The 20,980-nt window shown below is 53.2% G+C and overlaps 1 protein-coding gene across 1 annotated transcript in view; it reads left to right on the forward strand.

The window, feature by feature from the left end:
• Nucleotides 1-219: 219 nt before the first annotated feature.
• Nucleotides 220-20,980, forward strand: part of EDAR (ectodysplasin A receptor) — a 52,672-nt gene continuing 31,911 nt past the window's right edge. The window contains exon 1 of the mRNA XM_010862982.1: nucleotides 220-447. The gene's annotated coding sequence lies outside the window, so the exon portion shown is untranslated. The remainder of the gene's footprint in view (nucleotides 448-20,980) is intronic.

A 20,980-nucleotide genomic window follows, 5' to 3' on the forward strand; every position in this document is an offset into this window, starting at 1 on the left:
CCCTAAGAAAAGGGAATCAATGATTTTATAGTTCCAAAGGTGTCTTTGGGCAGGAAGTCAGAGCAGGTGCAGGGGGCTGGAGCAGAGTTGTTCACCCGCACCCCCCCCCGCCCCCGCCCCCGCACTCGCCTCCACGCCCCCGCCCAACTCTGGTGGCTGCTGCAGGGAGAAGCCTCTAGAGGGCGCAGGTAAGTCCACATACGGGAGGCCCCAGGAGGGGACAGGCAGTCAGGGAAGAGCACGGAGTCCTGGGAGCAGAGGGAAGTGGGCTGACAGTGAGCGACCGGAGCCCAGGCAGCTCTGTGGACGCCTGCCCTGCCAGCACCTGCTCCCTGGACACGGCCTGCAGCCACCTGTGAGCCCAGGGGCCGCAACGGGACGGAGCCTGGCTTTCTTCAAGGACCATCTTCTGCTGGGATTGGAAACAGACCCCCCAGTGGGGTCCAGGTAAGGCTTATCCTTCTCTCCTGTTTTCCTGAGCGATTGGGCTATGGATGAGACGGAGGTGTCACCGTCCGGGACAGCCCAGGTGCATTTTTGAAATGCGTGTCATTTTTGGGTTGCGTTTCAACAAGCTTTCCCGGTTACCATGCGTCTGTGCTACTGGTTCTAAGACCTGAGAGTGTTCCTTTGTTTTCAGGGAAACACCAGACACCCCATTTTGCTACTAGCTGTGTGTCTGGCGAAGGAGCTGCGTCTGTGTGCTCAGCAGGTTTGGGGGCTCAGTGCTGAGAGCCTGGGGTTTCCTGGAGCCTGGAGGTGTGCTGCTCTGGGACGGTGAGCTGTGTGCAGCAGCAGGGGTCCCCAAGGGTCCCCGAAGCCACCTTCCTGGGTGGTTCTGAATCAAGGCCAAAGTTGTGGCCCCCATGTTTTGGGGTGGGTGGGGGGACATAGAGTGACTGGGTGGAGACACTTGTCTGGTGGCTCCGGCTGTCACTCCAAATGAGTCTCCGCTCGATACCCTGATGGCACGGGGGCCACTAGGGCTCCTGCCCCAGAGCCACTGATTCCCCATCTTCTCGCCGTAACTGCACCTGCTTCTCCCAGAAGGCTGGAGGTGTTGGGCAGCGGGACAGAGGTCCGAGAGGGATGGTAAAGCCACAGGGGTGAGTGAGGAGGAGTGAAAGTCCCTCCATCCATCGGGGGAGTTTGACGGAGTCGGGGGGTAATTGCGATGAGAGAGGAAGCTCAGCCCATCCTGTCTGAGGTTCTGAAGTTGTGCTGAGGTACTTTGCAACTAAGGATGAAACTGCAGCTGATTCAAATATTAAAGAGGGAAAAACCATGATGAACCAAAGGAGAAAAAAGAGTCAATTCAGATAACAGAAATATTTCCTGCCCAACTCTGAGATCTCTAAGCCTTAATACCTTCCAAGTTACATCTTGACAGGATCTGCCATAGAGAGGGCTACTCTGCAAAGTTGGGGAATGGGCGTTCATCCTGATGACACCCCAGGTCCCTTGTCACCGGGGAGAGGATAGGCCCCGCCTGGGCTTGCTCAGCTGGGGTCTCTCTGCCCCCATCGCCTCCCCCAGGTGAGCCAGGTGGTGAAGGACAGTCCCATGACAGCACATTTGGAGGGCAGTCCTGGAAGCACATGTCTTTGGAGGAGAAAGTAAATAAAATTTCCCTGAAATGTTTGAACTTCATTCTCTGATTACCATCCAGTTTCTGAAAGTAAACAAGGTATTCGCTTTGTGGAAGATTCGTATTTGTGAAGTTCAGACTTGAAGGGGGCCTCGCCCTCTTCCCTGGGTGTCAGTGTGTAACCCCAGCCCCTCATGCAGCTCCGTCATGCACAGACCTGGTCTGACTGCTACATCACAGGATGTAAACCCCACTGGCTCTTTTAACTGGGGGCATCCTCCTCCCATCAAAGTTCCTGAAGCCCCCAAGGACCATAGATGGAAGACAGGTCACCCAAGTTTTCTTCCTAACTTCTGCAGTTTGCAAAAAAAATGAAGTTCATTCTCAAGGAAATGCCCAGGAACCCAGCTTCAAAGACTCAGGTAAACCTGAAATTCAAACACAGAAGCTGTAAACAGGATGGCATGTTGGAAGCTGGCCCAGTGTTGAAGTGCTCAGTCGGCGGTCCCCTCCTGGCCCCCGGGTCCTGCCTGCACGCCTCCCGAGCTTCCCTCCCGGGCTTGCTTTCCTCAGTTGTCCCGGCCGACACCTGCCGGCTCCTGGCTTTGATGCTGTTCGAGGCTCTGCTCAGGTAGCTCCGCCTGCCAACAGCATCATTAACTTGCATTAAGCTCACTTAGTGCATTAGATCAGTTGGGAAACAAAGGCGGAGCCCCTGTGTCACAGTGAGGATGTTGTCCGCCGTGCGCTCAGCTAGAATTTTATTCAGTCTCAAATTTTATTGCCTGAAATAAAGCGAGGGATAACGAACATGTGGGCACTTAGCCTCTGCTCTGTGTTTCTATACTTCACACTTTCACGCTTGTCTTCTCTGCTTTTCAAACAAGGGAATCAAGGCCTAGAGGGGAAGGGATGCCCGGCCACGGGGCTGGTGACGGTGTGACCCCAGTGTGGCTGACGGGGGTGGAGCACGGGCGCTCAGGCTCGTGCTGCGCACCTTGTAGTTGGAAAGTCAGCAGAAACTAGACCTACTGCCGCTGCCTCTGTGGGGACGAGCTGAGAGGGTGCCAGACACCCCAGGCACACCCCTCGGGTTCAGGGTCGTGTCAGCCCCAACATCCCAGGTAAGAAAGGTCAACCTCAAGTTCAGGGCTCGTGTCATCCTTGGCACTATGCATTATCTCGGGGAGCTGCCCCCACAAGGATTTGGTGACAGGGGAAAGCAAGATGGAAATGAGGTGCGGCTGTCTCTCTGCAGTGCAGACAGGTGACCACAGGGATTTCAGGCGATTCAGTCTGATGATTCTAGCAACAAAGAAAGGTGTTCACGTGGCCCTGAGGTTCAGGGCTGGCCTCTGTCAGCAGGAACAGTGAGACTGCTCTGCACTGAACTCCTCTCCAGGGTCTGTCCCAGGAGCAGAGTTGTTGCCCTAGGTGGGTCATCCCACCAAGGTTGGAGCTCAGGAGAAGCACAGCCTGGATCTTGGGGCAGGGTGGGCCTGGCCTGAGAGTGGGTGAGGGATCCCACCACCCAATGCGGCTTCAGTACCCCTTGAGAGTGGAGGGCGCTCAGTGACAGTGTCCACGGTGGGTGGTGGGTGGGATATTTCGAGTCAGAGAAAGGTCGCTGGCAGTTCTAATCCCACTGTGGGGTAGATCCCATTGGCAGAGCCACCCCTCTGGGTTTGGAGACATGGTGCTCCTTCAAGCCTGGTGCCCGGTCATCCAGGGTGGGAAAGGCAAATACCAGGGGCCCCAGAAATGTCTGGAGTCCTGGGTACACAGTTCTCGGAGAACTCTGTCTCCAGCAGACGGGTCCAGCAGGACGGTGGTGCCAAGCCTTCCATGGGGAGATGCGCTCAGGTGAGAGGGCAGCCATGACCCACTCCCCTGAGTCCAGTCCCCAGTCACTCACAGGCCATGCCTTATACTTGGCAAGGTTGTGCCCAGCTGGGAAGCCCCTCTCCCGATGGGCAGAGCTGCAATCACTGTGCTCGGAAGCCCTGCTCAGCTGTGCTCTTTCTAGATCTCTCACTGACACATTTCAGAGGCTGGATGTAGCGATTGCAAGGTGAGCCCAAACACTGAAATAAGACAGTAGTCGCCTGAAAACAATAGGGAGAAAATTCTGCCAACAGCGCCTTAATCCTGGCATAAAGCACTTTCTCAGGACGTGAGGACAGACACGCGAATCCAGATTATAGACACAAACCAAGAGGCCGTGGTTTGACAGCTGTTGGGCCAAATCTTTCCCACTAAAATGTCCATGATGACGTATTTCCAGTTCCATAGTTCTTAAACTTTGCACCCAGGAGAGAGAAGGTAGGATTTCATGGCGGATTTAATGTGTGTCTCATTGTTGTGGTTGTTCAGTCTCCAAGTATGTTTAATGTTTGTTTATTCATCTGACAAATCTTTTCTGAGCGCTTGCTAGGGTGCAGGCACTGCTCTGGGACTGGAGACGCAGTGCTCCATGGGTGGTGGTGGAAATGCCCCCGCTTTGGGTTGCTGGCCCCCTAGCAAGGAGAGCAGAGACACAGTCCAGACACAAAAATGACACTTCAGTAAACCTTGGACCAGGAACAAACACACAGATGGGCAGAGAAGAGCCTACGTCAAAGTGAGGGCTCCTCCTGAGCAGTACAGTCTGAGGGGTGGCCAGGTGGGGGTGCATCTGAGACGCCCCACCCCAGCAGGAAGGTAGTGTGGCTACAGCTGACGGAAGAGGGGCAAACGGGAGATGATAGGAGACCAAGGATGGAGGGAGCAGGGCTGGAGGCCATGGCAAGTAGTTTGGGCTTCGCTGAGGGCAGTGGGAAGGCAGACTAAATGGTACAGTGTCATTCTGAGACCCTCAGTGCCCACAGCAAGGCCAGAGAGTATATGTGAAACCCACCCCCACGAGTCAATCTGCAGGTAGCCTCTTTCTGAGGACCCTGGTGGGGCTGGTGGGGCTGGAGGCAGGCAGAGTGGGAGCAGTTGGGCTTTCAACCCAACATTGGCTCTCTTAGAAATTAACAATGACAAAGGGGCCCTTTCTGAGAAAATGTTTAAAGATTTCAACTTGAAACATGCTTACATTTTTAATAGTTTCAAACTGGAAGGAAACACTTAACATTCCTGTAGAGGCAGATATATGGCCTTCCACCCTTCGCAGCCCGACCGGATGCTCCCACAGTCAGCCCAGAGCCCCCTCACGGCTCCACTCCCCATGCCTCTCCTGGAGAGATGGAGACACATTTCCCAGCACTGGGGGAGAGACACAGCTGGGTGGACAGAGCAGTGCCCTGATGGATCAGTTTGGAAGCCTCCTCCTCCATCCAAGGAGCTGTTGGGGAACTGAGTCAGGGATCTGTTTAGCGCCCAGCTGGCGAGTCAGAGCTGCTTCTGTCCATTGTACTTGGCCCTTGAGGAGTTAGGAGAACTTGGCTGCTTGGCCCATCCAGCAGGTGAACACTGGCGTCTGGCAGGTATAAATTTTCTCCCAAGCAACAGGACCACGGAAATGGATTGGGCAGGAAGTCATCCTAGAGGAAGGGTCTCTGGGGTGCCCACGGCAGTGAGAGCTCACAGACAGATCCTGAGGATGAGCTAGGGGTGGGGGGTGGTGGGCTCGTCCACTTGGCATCCAGCCAGCCCTCTGATGGTACCAGAGACCACGGTGAGGGATGGGATGGATGCAAATGTCTATTGTTTGGGGTGGTTTTGTTGACCTTGTATATGTTGTTTATGGTTTTAATGGTTTGTATGAGGCCTGTGTTCTTATCTAACAATCATCACATCAGTCCCAGAAATGCCCTAATCTTTAAAAATATTGAAGTATACTTTCTCAAAGGCACATCATGACTCTCGAGGTCCATTTTCTTTCAGATTTAGTTCTTAATAATGGCTCAGAGTGGCTGTTCCTAAGACTTCCTGCCCATAAAATGAAGAAAATCTCTCAGAATGCACACTCCGGGGCTGTTTAGACACTCAGTCCTCTGCAGAAAGCCGGCATCTCCATGAAGGGCACACCCAAGTGGTCAGTGGCCGGGGCAGGGTGGTGTCTCAGCGCACAGTGTGGTTCTTAGCTGACAGGCTCCTTTAGGGAGATAAATCATCCAACCCATGTCTTTTAATTTCAGCAGAACCTCTTTAAATTTCAGCTCATTCTTTAGGGGAATTTGGAGAGAGAGATCCGTCCTTAAGATGTGCAAACACACAGAAGATCTACCCCCGTGGCTCCGGATGGCCCAGCCCTGTCCTCATGACCCCAAGGTCTGAGCAAATGACTTTATGCCCTGTTAGCAACCATTTAAGCCATTTTGCTCCTCATTTTACAGTCAGAGGAAACCAAGGCAGAATGTCCCTGTGACTGGGGATATTCAGTTTTAAGTGGACTCTAATAGGGGCTTCCCAGGTGGCGCAATTGGCAAAGAATCGCTTGCCAATGCAGGAGATGTGGGTTCAATCCCTGGGTCCGGAAGAACCCCTAGAATAGGAAATGGTAACCCACTCCAGTATTCTTGCCTGGGAAATCCCATAGATGGAGGAACCTGGTGGGCTATAGTCCATGTGGTTGCAAGAGTCAGACATGACTGAGCAAGCACACAGGTGTTAAAAACCCAGAAACCACACTTTCTCTCAGACTGCTGCCTGTCAGTCTCCAGCCTCAAGTTTCCACACAAAAATCATCATCCAAACAGACCACACGCGGCTCTCGGCTCTGACTTCATGACTGGCTGGGACGTGGGGGCGGCGCTTGAGAATATTACCCTGATGGCTTTCCCAGTTGTTGCTTTTGAAGGCAAATATTTATTTTGTGACGAATGCAAAAGTCAGAACAGCAGAATGCCGTCTCTCCTTATGTTTACAGAATCAACAGAATCGAGACACCGACAAACACGTGTCCGTGTTCCCTAAGGAGCTGGCTGTGTACCTCCTGTGGCATCAATTAATCAAAGCAGGGCCTCTGGAGGTGCAGGCCTCCTGCAGTGAGCATCCTTCCGCCCGTCTCCCAGGTTCTCAACAGGAGCCTGGACGGTACAACTGGGGCCGTCCTTCCTGTTACCTGAAGAACGCTCCTTGGGGCCTCAGTGGGTGCTTTCTTATGCTCTGAATCTTGCTGAAGGTTTTGGAAGAGGATCTAAAAGAAAAAGAAGGCCTGACTTCTGTTCTCATGGCTCATAGGATGAAAAGAATGAACCAGCACAAACAGCCTCACAGGGGCTTCCCAGGTGGCTCAGTAGTGAAGAATCCGCCCGCCAATGCAGGAGACACGGGTTTGATCCCTAATCTGGAAAGAACCCACATGCCACTGAGCAGCTAGGCCCGTATGCCACAACCACTGAAGCCTGTGTGCCTAGAGCCTGTGCTCTGCAAGAAGAGAAGCCACCACAATGAGAAGCCTGAGCATCACAGGGAAGAGTAGCCTCTGCTCACCATACCTAGAGAAAAGCCCATGCAGCAATGAAGACCCAACATAGCCAAAACTAAATAAATAAATTAAAATTATTAACACAAAGCTTCCCACGTGGCACAGTGGTAAAGAATCTGCCTGCCAATGCAGAAGATGCAAGAGATGCACGTCATCCCTGGGTCAGGACGATCCCCTGGAGAAGGAAATGGTAGCCCACTCCAGTATTCTTGCCTGGGAAATCTCATGAACAGAGAAGCCTGGTAGGTTACAATCCATGGGGTTGCAAAGTCAGATACAACTGAACACACACGTACCCACATTAAAACAAAATGAAAACCAGCCTGACAGTCACACAAACAAGAGGACAGAGTCCTGTGGGACTGAACAGTGGGGTCCGCCACCCACCCTGTGCTGTGGCCATACCTTCTCTGAACATGGGGGCTCCCTCTGGTCTGGAGCTGGTGCCTGGCGTGGAGTTCAGTTCAGTCACTCAGTCGTGTCCGACTCTTTGCGACCCTGTGGACAACAGCACGCCAGGCTTCCCTGTCCATCACCAACTCCTGGAGCTTACTCAAACTCATGTCCATCGAGTCAGTGATGCCATCAAACCATCTCATCCTCTGTCGTCCCCTTCTCCTCCTGCCTTCAACCTTTCCCAGCATCAGAGTTTTTTCCAATGAGTCATTACTTCACATCAGGTGGCCAAAGTATTGGAACTTCAGCATCAGCCCCACCAGTGAATATTCAGGACTGATTTCTTTTAGGATTAATGGGTTTGATCTCCTTGCAGTCCAAGGGACTCTCAAGAGTCTTCTCCAACACCACAGTTCAAAAGCATCAATTCTTTGGCACTCAGCTTTCTTTATAGTCCAACTCTCACATCCATACATGACTTCTGGAAAAACCATAGCTTTGACTAGACGGACCTTTGTTGGCAAAGTAATGTCTCTGCTTTTTAATATGCTGTCTGGGTTGGTCATAGCTTTTCTTCCAAGGAGCAAGCAAGCGTTTTTTAATTTCACGGATGTAGTCATCATCTGCAGTGATTTTGGAGCCCAAGAAAATAAAGTCTGTCACTGTTTCTGTTGTTTCCCTATCTATTTGGCATGCAGCAGGTGCCCAAAAAATGTTTATATGAAGCAACCTTAACTGGACACTGATTGCCTTCCAGGGTTCCCCTCTTATTCGCTCTGTGAAATCGGGTGCCATCACTCCTTCTTGGATGCCCGGCGGAGGCTCAGGGGTGAGTGAAGCCCAGGAGCTCATCCTGCTAAGTGGCAGTGTCCCCCCTCCCCTGGCTCCTCCAGAGGGCAGATCAGGGAGGGGGGCAGCAGCTGCAGATTAGATGGAAATTTAAGTTTGTATCATAACCGTTTAGGGAGTGGGGCAAATTGGAGAGATTTCTAAAGCCCTGGTTGGGCTTAGCACAAGATCCTGGGGCAGCTGCCCCTGCCGGCTGGGCGCCAGAGCCCGAGAGCACGTGACTTGGGGCAAGTACCCCGGGGAGGATGGGGCAGGGTGGGCGAGCCCCACGGAGCATGGTGCCTGTCTGCCCCACACCCCCGTGACACTCCAGCCTCCTGCTGCCCCACTTCAACCCACAGAGTCTTCATCTACTGTTCTCCTGCCGACGAGCTCTTGCCCAGGACGTCTGTGCCTCCTTCACCCCTTGGGTCTCTGCTACCCACCCTCCCCACCCACAGTCCATGTAAACGGCAGCTCCGACCCCAAAACTCCTATGTAAGCCACGCTCACACAACACTGCATAAACGTCCCCATCAGAGTGTGAGCCCAGCCCTGTCATGTGATCAGAGAGTCTGTCTGGAGATTGGGGTCACAGCAGGGCGTGGGGTGGGTTCTTTGCCACCACCGGAGGGAGGCTTCCTCCTGGGCCCTCAGGGAGGAGGTTTTGGATGTGACTGTCCTGAGAACCCCGATCTGTCTGGAATCACTGAAGCACGTTGGGGAGAAGATGGAATGAGCTCAGGTTAAAGAACAACCAGGATCCAGCCAGGCTGGGCTTCAGATAGAGAACACGGGGCAGCAGGGGACAGACACTGATAGCAGGCCCACACAAGGACTGCGATATCCCATCGCATGGCCTGCCCGCTGTCAGGAAACACAATCAAAATAAACTCCAGGACTTCCCTGCTGACTCAGAGGTAAAGAATCCGCCTTCCAGTGCAGGAGACACGGGTTCGATCCCTGGTCGGGGAGGATCCCACGTGCCAAGGAGCAACTAAGCCTGTGCACCGCGATTACTGAAGCCTGCACACCCTAGAGCCTATGCTCTGGACCAAGAGAAGCCATTGCAGTGAGAAGCCCGAGCACCACAACCAAGAGTAGCCCCGCTCACCACAACTAGAGAAAAGCCTGAGCAGCAACGAAGACCCAGAGCAGCCAAAAGTAAATAAATAAATCTTTTAAAATAAATTAAAAAAAAAAAAAAACTGCACGAGGGACCAGTGGTCCTCAGGGTGAGAGCAGCAGCTCCTCCCCATCAGGCCAGGCACTGATGACCTCTGAGTGACATCCCCCAGTGCTGACGTGTCTCCCCCCGACCCTGACCCACTCAGGGCTCTCTCCACCCTTCTCCCCCTGCCCTCCTCACTCCTGGTGTTGTGGACAAAGGGCAGCTCTGGCCTCAGAATTCCTGGGCAGGGAGGGGGTGTTGCCTTACACGCTCTGTTCCTGGGGTGCCGTGTGTAAGATGCACATGCAGGACATGCAACAGCCAAACAGCTTGGGATGAGGCAGGGACCAGGCTGGGAGGTGGTGGAGCTGGGGCCTCCTGTGGTCCCAGTGAAGAGGGCAGACGGTGGCCAAAGGCTAGCGGCCAGTCTGGCTCTCAGCGTCCCGGCTGAACAACACCTTAGCCAACAGCCAGGGAGTTCTGTCTGTCCTGGAAGTTGAGTTGAGTTCTCAGGGAGGAAGATGAACAAACGCACGAGAGAGGGGCAGGGGTAGCCTTCACAGCCTGGATGGCTCAGCGTCCAGGAGCTTCGGGTGAACCTGTTTCCTCATCATGGGGCATCATTTTGGAGCTGGCACTTCTCGGTTTCAGGAAGCAGCAGACACCTGAGCCCCCTTGGAGATTCAGCGTCTGCTCAGCACGTACCCCCGCCCCTGCTGAAAACCCCCCGAGGGTTAATGGTTTCCTTTTGGAAAACTTTCAAATTGTGTTCATTTGCGTTTACATTATCTGCTTCCTTCAGCTCTGTGTGTGCATTATTCTCCTGTTGGGTTTAATTTAACCCAGTCTGCAGCTGTGCTAACAAATTCGCTGATGCCCCCTGCTTCCAGACGGCTTTTTCTGTCTTTTCTCTGGCTTTACATCAAGAGGCCACACTGAAACCCTCCAGCATCGGAACTTTGGCTTGGCCTTCCTACTGCTTCAAAATCCATTTCCTGTGACCGTGCTTCACTGCGTCTCAGATTCTAACCAGCTAATTTAATATTTACCAGTCAAAGTTAATGATTTATAAAAATCACTGCTAAAAACAAACAATGCTCATTCTGTAAAGCTCTCCACCCTTTGTGGGAGGATCTGCATATTCCCCACACATGAAGGTCCCTTGGAGGCCTGCTGGGCACAAAATGTGAAACTGAGTCTTTAAGAAAATATCACAAATGTGCAGACTTACAAAGACCCCAGAACCAGCCAGTTGATCTTTTGGTGATTTTTAAAATGACCTTCTTGTATTTAATGAGACTTAGGAGAGAGCTGGGCCTCCCTTGGGGCTCAGGGGTAAAGAACCTGCCTGCCAATGTAGGAGATATGGGTTCAATTCCTAGGTCAGGAAGATCCCCTGGAGGAGGGCATGGCAACCACTCCAGTATTCTTGCCTGGAGAATCCCATGGACAGAGGAGCCTGGTGGGCTATAGCCCGTGGAGTTATAAAGAGTCAGACATATCTGAGTGACTAAACAACAACAACAGAAGAGACCTGGCCACTTAGTCAGATGGTGACTGTTGGGAACTGCAGAAGTATAAGGGGTGTCTGGACCTGGGACGAGTGTGTTTTAGGCTGTAAACACACTTCCTAAACCCTGCCTGGATCCATCTGTACCCTGAAAACCAGTAATGTGTTTCTAGGAGATACTCAGCTCTTCTCAGAGCAGACAGAGCCTAGCAGGCCTCCCCTGGACATGAGGTCATGACCCCCAGGCAGCCCTGCAGAGACGCCTGTCCCCAGAAGGGGAGGATGGTGCTCTGCAGCCCGGGGTGACAGGACGACAGTGGCTGGAGGTCCTGGATGAAACAGGCTCCTTGAGGGTGTGGATCCATGATGCCCTAAACCCCATCTAGGTCAGAATTCACTCCTGCAGTGCAGTGTGAGGCCTGCATCCAGTGAGAGCTGAGAGCGTGATTAGCTTGTGTGAGTGAGGCTGAGCAAGAGAAGATGGTCTTCCCTCTCAGCCTAGGGAGGCCTCCTGGCCTTGCACAAACACCGAAGGCCCTGCTGCCCTCAGCTCAGACATCTCGTGTTAGTGAGAGGGCCCCATGAGAAAGCATGGGGCCCACCGTAACACCTATTTAAAGAATTGTCAGGACTTCCCTGGTGGCCCAGTCACTAAGAACCCGCCTGCCAATGCAGAGGACATAGGTCTGGGAAGATTCCACATGCTGGGGGCCAGCTAAGCCTGTGCCCCATAGCTACTCAGCCTGTGCTCTAGAGTGCATGCTCTTCAACAAGAGAAGCTACCGCAATGAGAAGCCCACACACCGCAACTAGAGAGTAGCCTCCAACTGGAGAAAGCCTGTGCATAGCAACAAAGACCCAGCACGGCCAAAAATAAATAATTTTTTAATAAAAAGAATAATCAGAAAGGGCATGTTCTTCAAGGACTCAGATGTGAAAGGCCACCAGACCTCTTGGGGAGGCTCTGGGCAGAGCTCTGGGCCGGACCTCAGGCCGTGTCCATTCACCTCAGCTCATCCACCTGCAAATGTGGGGACAGTCCCACAAGAGACAACGTCCACTCCCCCCGTCACCACACAGCTGCCCCCCGGCCGAGATCCTTCCCTGGGTCAGCTATGGGCATGTCGGCCCCTTCCAGCCCCTCGCTGACGCAGCCTCTGATAAAGGAACTGGAGCTCCCGGGAATGCAGCTCACCCAGGGCTGATGTGATGAGATGAGCTCCCAGGAGGGGTCCTGGAACAGCTAGGGGACCACAGGAAAAAGCAGGGAGAGGTGGTCAAGCGTGGACATTGGTAATAACCATGAGGCGCCAACACTGGCTCATTGGCTGAGACAAACACATCTACTAACAGAAGGTCTCAACAGAAGGGACTCGACCTATGAGACACACCCCAACTCTGCCCAGTGTTTGCCGCTTTCCCAGAGGTCTGAGTCTGTTCTACAGTAAGAAGTTTTAGTGAAAACCACTTCTTTAGAGTCAGTTCTGTCCTCCATCCTGAGCCACCTCCCCAAATTGGCAGAGCACCCCGCCACCCCCACCTCTTGGAGCTGAGCTGCCTCCCTGGCTCCTGGACGACAAGCAGTGATGGGAGGGCCTGGGGGTCAGAAGAGACCCCAGTGTCCCTCTGCTCCCCATATGGACTCTGGGCAGGCTCCTCACCCCCTTGATTTCCTCTGTAAACAGGAGTCACAGCTCCCAGCTCGGGGGTCCCATGACTCAGCACACACGTGTGGAGTGGTGTGTACCCACGCATGTCACTGTGAGCCCCCCCTACCTCCTTATTACCTGGGGATTACCAGAGGTTGCTTGTCACCCTGCAGCCCAGGAAAAGGGTGGCTGAATGGTCACTTTGCACACTAGCACCCTGGCTCCCCCCTGGCCTCCGTGGGAGCAGGTGGGGTGGACTGAGGGCCCAGGCCCTTCCCTGCAGGATGCTATCAGACCACGAGCATGAAGGGCAGCCAAGCTTGCAGCTCCAAGGAGGACAGTTCCTGGTGTTTGGGGTCTGTGTGTGGCCGGGGATTCTGACAGGCCCTCTGCAAACACACCCTCACATCCTGGGTACGTCAAGGAGCGGCTGCCTGCAGGGCAGATGGAGCAGCACCTGCTCACTGCTGGGGCTCAGACCCTGAGGACTCTGGAGGCTGAGCCCCACTCACCCTCCCCGGCCACCTTGTCCCTGGTCACCCTTCTCACCCTCTTGGAGGGCCATCAGATACTACTCATTGGCAGATCAGTCAGGTGCTATCAATTCACTTGTTTTCAGTTTAATCAAGTTCTCACTCTGGTTCTGCCACAGCTACGAGATGGCAGAGGGGGGAAAACCCAGCCCCTTGTTCAGACGCTGGTTTGGCAACTCTTGGCCTGCAGGGCCAGATGCCCTGTTCCTGAACCAAGCCCATGGCCTGTGGTCTGAGGAGACAGATGAGTCAATCTGCTTTACTAAACAGTAGTTATTCCCACAGAGAAAGAAAAGAGTTCGCAAACCCGTTACTCCTATTTGTTCAGTCTTGTAGTCTATTCCCAAGATGAAACTTCTATTGTTCAATAAGCCTGCTTTTACTGGAACCATTAACAAATTAAAGTGCATTTCCTGAACTTATTTTAATGTGTTGAAAGCAACACATGATGCTACAAGCTTGGTTTTCAGAGTTTGTGGTGGTGGTGGTTTGGTCACTAAGTTGTGTCTGACTCTTGCGACTCCAGGGACTGTAGCCTGACGGGTTCCTCTGTCCATGGAATTCTCCAGGCAAGAATACTGGAGTGGGTTGCTATTTCCTTCTCCAAGGAACCTTCCCGACCCAGGAATTGAACCCAGGTCTCCTGCACTGCAGGCAGATTCTTTACCGACTGAGCTATGCGGGAAGCCACTTTCAGAGTTTAAACAACCAGAAAGATTTCTGCACAATTAGGAGATAAATACTGCTTTTCTGTCTTTCACTTCCTGTTTTTACTTTCCTCGTGTGTGTGTGTATGTATGTCAGTGTAGTAGGTAGAGTCTGGTACACACACATGGTGCTTTCTCAGTCTAACACTGGGGACCTGCCCCAGAAAACAGCTTGGTGCCCGGGTCAAGTCCATTCCACCTCGGGTGTCCCTGTGCCTCTGAGTCACCTGGCTGCTGCTGCTGCTGCTAAGTCACTTCAGTCGTGCCCGACTCTGTGCGACCCCAGAGATGGCAGCCCACCCGTCCCTGGGATTCTCCAGGCAAGAACACTGGAGTGGGTTGCCATTTCCTTCTCCAATGCATGAAAGTGAAAAGTGAAAGTGAAGTCACTCAGTCGTGTCCAACTCTTAGCGACCTCATGGACTGCAGCCTACCAGGCTCCTCTGTCCATGGGATTTTCCAGGCAGGAGTACTGGAGTGGGGTGCCATTGCCTTCTCCACTGAGTCACCTGGGAACTTGATCAAAAGGCAGATTCTGAATCAGGGCGGGGGGTGTTCACCTTGCTAATGGGTGATTCTGGGATGGCTGGTCTACAGACATATGCTGAGCAGAGCACAGGCTCAGGCCCTAACCTGCAGGAAGCTGCAAGCCCAGGGGCCCACTTGGAGGTGGTGTGGCCTGAACACCAGACTGAACAGGAGCCTCTCAGTCCACTGCTGTGTCCGGAGCTGGAGTCTGGGTTGCTCTGGCACTTCAGGCCCTCCCACATCGTGAGTTTGGTGTTCTTTAAAAAGCTGGTATTTCAATAAACACCCAGAATATCAGGCCTTAGGGTCACCCAGCATGGAGTGAAGTCCCCGACCCACCAATACTTAGATGCTATGACCTTGAGACCCCTGTGTTTCCATGACACCAACTGAAGCTCTGCCCCCATGCTGGTTCCTGGGATCCAGAGGGGATGTTCCCTTGGGCACTCGGCACAATGCCCAGGGCCAGAGAGCCAGGCTGGGGCCTCTCCACCCAAACCTGGGATGCTCCGCATGTGGGGCTCAGGGCTGCCCCCAGCCTCCCGTACATCTGCCCCACGTGGGAGCCGCCGTGGCCCTGCTATGCACACCCCACTTGCCAGGCGGGCTTCTCTGATGGGACTCCATCTCGCTCATCTGTGTCTCCATCCTTTGACTCAGGGAAGTCGCTGTGCTAGCTCACATGCTTCCTTGGAGAGAATTTATCCCTTGGGCTCTTAAGTTTCCTCCTAGAAAATCCACACATGAAACCTTCGAAAAAACAGAAATCCACAGTCTAGTTTTCCCCAGTGTCTGTGTCCTTGGAAGCTTTGAGGAAGCAGGGGGAGGAAGTTGGTTTGAAGTAAAATTGAGGCAATTACAGGATCAAAAGCACGACTTCGTCTGCAGACACTTTCGCTGCACCCTCAGCGCCTAATCCTTTTCAACTTTTATAACCACCCTGTTTGGCGGAAAAATCAGGAAGTCACTTGTCGCTCAGGACTGTAATAAGCCTCTCTGATAGTAAAAAAATAGGATGAAAAGACAAGCAAGAAACCCATAAACACTAACTTTGAAGACCAGAGAACAGCAGGCCCCTCCCTGCAACGCGCCCCATCCCCACCCTGCCGGCCAGCGGACCTTGTGGGCCGCAGCCTCAGGCAGCACTGAGTGCTGAGCAAAAGCAAAGTCTGCCTTTGATATTCTTAATCCCCACCCCCTGGTTTTCTCTGTGAAATATGAACCCACAACTGACTATGGCACGGACTGGGTCTCAGACCTACGGGACTGGCTGGTATCTGCTCAGCACTGATGAAGGGGTTCTGCCTGGTACCTCTCTGTGGCCTGACCCCGGGGTCGGGGGGTGGGGAGCTGTGCTGTGTGGGCTCCTGGGATCCTGCTTTGCAGCCCCCCTCCAGTGCAGGGGTAGGAAGGACCCCCAAGCACCTGCCCACGGACAGAGCCTGCCAAGCTGACACCTCACCATAAAATGTCGGGCCAGCGCCTCTTGGAGAAATGAGTCTTTCTGCGGGAATGGACCAGAGATGGTAGTGCTGAGCTCCGCTACAACTGGTGTCCTGAGGTCAAGGCTCTGGCTCCACAGGGACCCGGAGGGACGCTAGACATTGGACTCCCTGGGACCCCCAAAGAGTCATCCAGGGGGCGCATCTGGGGACGAGCTTGTCCTGAGGTCTGGAAGCTCATTGAAAAGATCATCCAACAAAAAATATTAATAACAGAGATGACAAAGACATTTTAATGTAGATACATCTTTGAGTTCTTGAAATTTAATACATGAGATGGGGACTTTCTTGGTGGCACAGTGGATAAGAATCCACCTGCCAACCAGGGGTGTGTGTGTGCCCGCTCAGTTGTGTCCGACTCTTTGTGACCCCATGGACTGTAGCCCACCAGGCTCCTCTGTCCATGGGATCTTCCAGGCAAGAATACTGGAGTGGGTTGCCATTCCCTTCTCCAGCAGATCTTCCTACCCAGGAATTGAACCCACATCTCTTGCACCTCTTGCACTGGCTGGCATGTTCTTTACCAGCTGAACCACCAGGCAAGCCCCTGCAGGGGACACGGGTTCAATCCCTGGTCCAGGAAGATCCCACACTGCCTCAGAGCAACTAAGCCCAGGCACCACAACTACTAAGCCTATGGTCTAGGGCCCAGGAGCCACAACTAATGAGCCTTCAATGGCTTGCTGCAACTTCTGAAGTCCACGTGCCTAGAGCCTGTGCTCCTCAACGAAGAATAACAGCCGTTTATCACAACCAGAGAAAGTCTGCATAGCAACGATGACCCAGCACAGCCAAAAACAAATAAATAATTTTAAACATGCATGAGGTGGAAGTGGGGGCAGAACAGAGGAAAAGGAGAGGATTCCTGCAAGTCAGCCTGATGGGAACTCTTGGTGTGCTGATAGCCAGAACCCCGACCATCTGCGGCTCAGGTGACACTTCTGGTGTACGTGGTGGGTCCCAGCATTATGCATAGATAGGTGACCTGAGCCTGAGTTTTATAGCCCAATGTAATTAGCACTGGTCTGAGGCTGCCAGTACCTGGTTTTCCCAGTTTTTAGGAAACAAACCTTTGCCTAGGGGTCGGGGTGAGCGGGTACAGAGGCGCAGGTTGGGAGAGGGGCTGGTGCTGGGCTGAGAGACACGAAAGGCTGATACTGAATTTGACATGTGATGTGATAAAATTCCGGCCTTGCTCTTCCCACTCCCTCTGGCATCAACCCATTACCATAAACCCTGGGATCTGCAGAGGCTGCGCTCTGCCGTGGTGCCCAGTGGAGGATGAAGAGGAACACAGACACCCCAAGGTAAGAGGGAGCCCATGTCCCTCTGCAACCGTGGGGTCAGAGCCGGACCGCAGGGTGAGGCCCCCAGGTCTTCCTTGGTTGCAGTCCCTCTGGGATATTTGTGGTTATTAAAGGACAGAACCATGACCTTGGGGACGCAGGGAAACCAACCCCCCCACCAGCACCATGAGACACAAATTTTAACTCTCCAGGGGAATATGAAATAAGCAGCAAGCTTTTAGGAAGTTAGTGCAAAACAAGCAGGCTGTGTAATTGAGGACAAAAAGCCTCAGACTGTGGGGAAAAAATACATTTTAAATACTAAGCTGAACTTTGTAGGATTTAATTAGAATGAATGAGTTATCGCTTAGTCTAAACATGCTGCTAACTGTGTTTTTGTGATGCTCCCTGATACATGGAGTTGCCTGCGGTTTGGGGCTTTGATGGAGGACTGGGTCTCCCCAGAGAAGCCCCCACCCCGGGCAGGGACATCCCCCACCCCCATAGCAGTGGGTTCACCTGACAAACGGCATCAAGTCCAGAGTTTTCTGAGCTCTCGTCTGGATTTGTTTCGTCGCTTTTTTCTTCCTAAACTTCGTTTGCTATTTGCTGTTCCTTTTGTTCCTAGAAACTTGGTTCTTTAAATAGGAGTCTCTTACTTGTCAAAAAATTGTCCTCATTTCAGTCTCTGGTTACCATGGGATTTTTTTCCCCCAAAAGTGTCTGCCTTGCTGTTTGGAATATGAACTTCCATTTCCCATACTTTGGGTTTCACACTCCGTTTAGGGGAAGGATGAGTGAATCGGTGGTGAGTTGGTCATGTGACCCGGGCATGCGTCCTGCTGGGGCACAGCATCACCGATGGGCCCACAGAAAAGTCATGGCCCACTTGGAGCCTTGGCTTCCTGGGGACTGAAGCTCCTGGCCCATCCGATGGGGAGGTAGATGGCCACCTGGACAAGCCCAGATGCTTAATCAAAACATCTGGGAGGCAGAGAGACTGCTTCCATCCACTTGGTGGGGTTGCCACTAGCCAAAGCGGTCTGTTCATTTACAGTGACTAACGCTAATTAACATCCAAGGCTCTAGGAGATGGTGAGGGATAGGGAAGCCTGACGTGCTGCAGTCCATGGGGTTCCAAATAGTTGGATACAACTTGGCGACTGAACAACAACGTCAAAGGCTCAGTTTCCCGATCGCACCAGCCATGCTCAAGTGCTCAGTGGCTGTGTGGAGAGTGGCTGTTCTCCTGGACAAGGCCAGGCTCAGCCACCTCAGCCCGTGGCCGTGAAAGCAGTGGGGAGGCAAGTGCAGGACCAGCCAGGGCTGGAGTGGGGCTGGACTCTGCTGTGCCCAGCTGGTGTAGGCATCCTTCCATCTGCCTTTTGCCCATGTCTTTTTAGGCAGAATTGAATGAAGGGCCCCCTGTTTGCAGATGGCTGGTTGGGAACAGGCACCCCCATGATACCCTGGGCCTGGGAATCGCCCTGCACTGGTCACAACATCCCAAGAGCCCAGGTTCATTCTCCTGCTGAAATGGCAACTCATTCTCACCATCCACAGAGTGTTATGAAGAATCTATAGAAAAGTTCTCTCATAGCTGCTCTGTACCCCGACCCTGGGAGATACTTGACTACAAACTTGCCCAGTGAGACCGCTGGGCTGAGGGCGTGTGGGTCTGTCCGTTATTTCTCACAACTGTGGGTGAATCTACAATTATCTCAAAACAAAACCATGAAGATTTTTATTTATTTTTAATTGGAGGATAAGTGTTTTACAATGTTGTCTTTCTGCCGTACATCAATATGAGTCAGCCATGGGTATACGTATATCAAAACACTTAGCTTTTTAAATGTCCCTTGTAATTCCTATAACGAAAATCTTTAAAAAGTTAAGCATGTCTACCCTGGGCAGCTTAGGAGCAGATTGTGAGTGGCCTTTAAAAGCACACTGAATATTTCTTATAGCACCTACAAACATCCCCTTGAATGAACCTGGAGATCCTGAAGGTCTCTCTGCTGATTTGAGCACTTCCCATTTGCCCAAATTTCAAATAAAGACACAACTTAAAGCCACCTGGGGCAGTTTCCCAAACTCGGCAGCATCTCTGTGTGTGAGTCCTGGGGGCCTAAGTTAGAGCTCTGAGGGCCTGGGGATCTTCTGGGCTGGACGTGGGCCTGTGAGGGACCGGCCAATGCAGCTGCAGCATTTGGTTCTGCTTGATGGGTTGCTGCTGCAGAAACCACTGCAGGAGGAAGGACAAGGTGTCCACTCTGCTCGGCATCCCGGGTGGAACCTTCCTTGCCCTGGAACTATGTTGGGGTGTCTTCATCATGACTGTAAAGACAGAGGGTCTTGGAACAGATTTGCAGTCAGTGTCTGCCCCGTCTCTTGGATGACTTGGTAGCACGTTAGCCTGGACATGTGTGCGGTGATGTCATGCCAGGTGGGGAGGCGGGGTGGTGGCCGCAGGGAGGGTGTGGGCCTTGGGTGGGAGCTCTGATTTAAGCTCCTTCATCACTTACTGGTTGTGTGAATGTCGATGGTGACCTGACCTCCTTTACCTCTGGTTTATCCATAAGGTGCACACAGCAGAACAGCACCTGTTTCATGAGATTTTCACAAGAACTTGGGTTAAGAGCTGAAATGTGATGGGAGTACAGCTCCCCCGGGGTGGGCAGAGTGCTGGCAGCTGCACCAAGGCCCCGCGCAGAGGCAGGGGGTGGTCCGGACGTGACCCATGTGTCCCCTGGCAAATTCACCTTTCCACCTATTATCTCTGTGGGTTTCCCTTCTGTGCTCTGTGGGGAGAGTCGGCGCAGGGAGGAAAACCTCTCCGGGGTTTTACAACCTGCTGGACTTGAGGAGGGCGGGAGGAGGAAGGCCCACCTCGAGGCTGCTCCCCTCCTCCTGCCTTCTCCCCAACCCCAACCCGGGACACAGCTGTGGTCCTTCTTCCAAACATCAGCTTGGAATGTTAGATCTGACCCAACGCCCTTGACACAGGGCCCCTCCCCCGGCCCGGCCCCAGCACAAGGACCTCTCATGGAAGCAGTGGGCCCATGCTCAGTTCTGAGGGATTAGGAGACCTGCCCCCACCCCAACACACACACACCAGTGAAACCCCCATCTGCTCCCTGGGGCAGAGCATCCTTGGCTGCCTGTCCCTCCGTGAATGCTGTGTGGAATCAGTTCACGGGTCAGACTAGCATCCTTCCTGGGAACGAGATAGAGCATGTGGGCCCCACGTGGAGCAGAGGAGCTCTGTTGGCCATGGCTCCATCTCTGATCTCACGGAGACGTTGTGAGAAGGTGCTTTAAGGGCCTGTACCCTGGGGTGAGCCCTGTAGGAAAGCCTGAGTCTCAGCCACTGGATGTCCCCTCTCTGCCTGAGTGGTCCCCATTTCCCTTGCCCTCTGTGCCAGGCTTTCATGACCACACAGAACACAGTGGGGACAGCCTCACCTGGATACTCCTGCACTTCCAGGTCCAAGTTCCCAGAGGGCCCTCGACCGAGTGACTTCCTTGGAACCAGGGTCCCTGGAAATCTCATAGCTTGAGTCATTTTATCCCAGAAAAGCAGAAAACTGAGCAATGCAACACTCTGGTTGTGACAATCTGGAGGCCCCCCCATGGCCACACGGTGACCACTCATCCAGCTACTCTCACCCGGGCCACCTCCCTGGACTCTCCTCACCTCTGCCCATGGGCAGTCTGGTGTCCCCTTTCCAGACTGGCGTCTAAACTTGGAATGTCCCGCTTCCCCCTCAGCCCCTCCTCCCTGGGAAAGCATGAGCCAACCCCAAGCCCAGCCCCAGGGCGCCTGCTGCTTCACCCGCTGGCTGTGTGGGGGCCAGGACCGCAGT

Source organism: Bison bison, unplaced genomic scaffold (genome assembly GCF_000754665.1).
Source record: "Bison bison bison isolate TAMUID 2011002044 unplaced genomic scaffold, Bison_UMD1.0 scf7180017864486, whole genome shotgun sequence".
Classification (NCBI taxonomy): domain Eukaryota; kingdom Metazoa; phylum Chordata; class Mammalia; order Artiodactyla; family Bovidae; genus Bison; species Bison bison.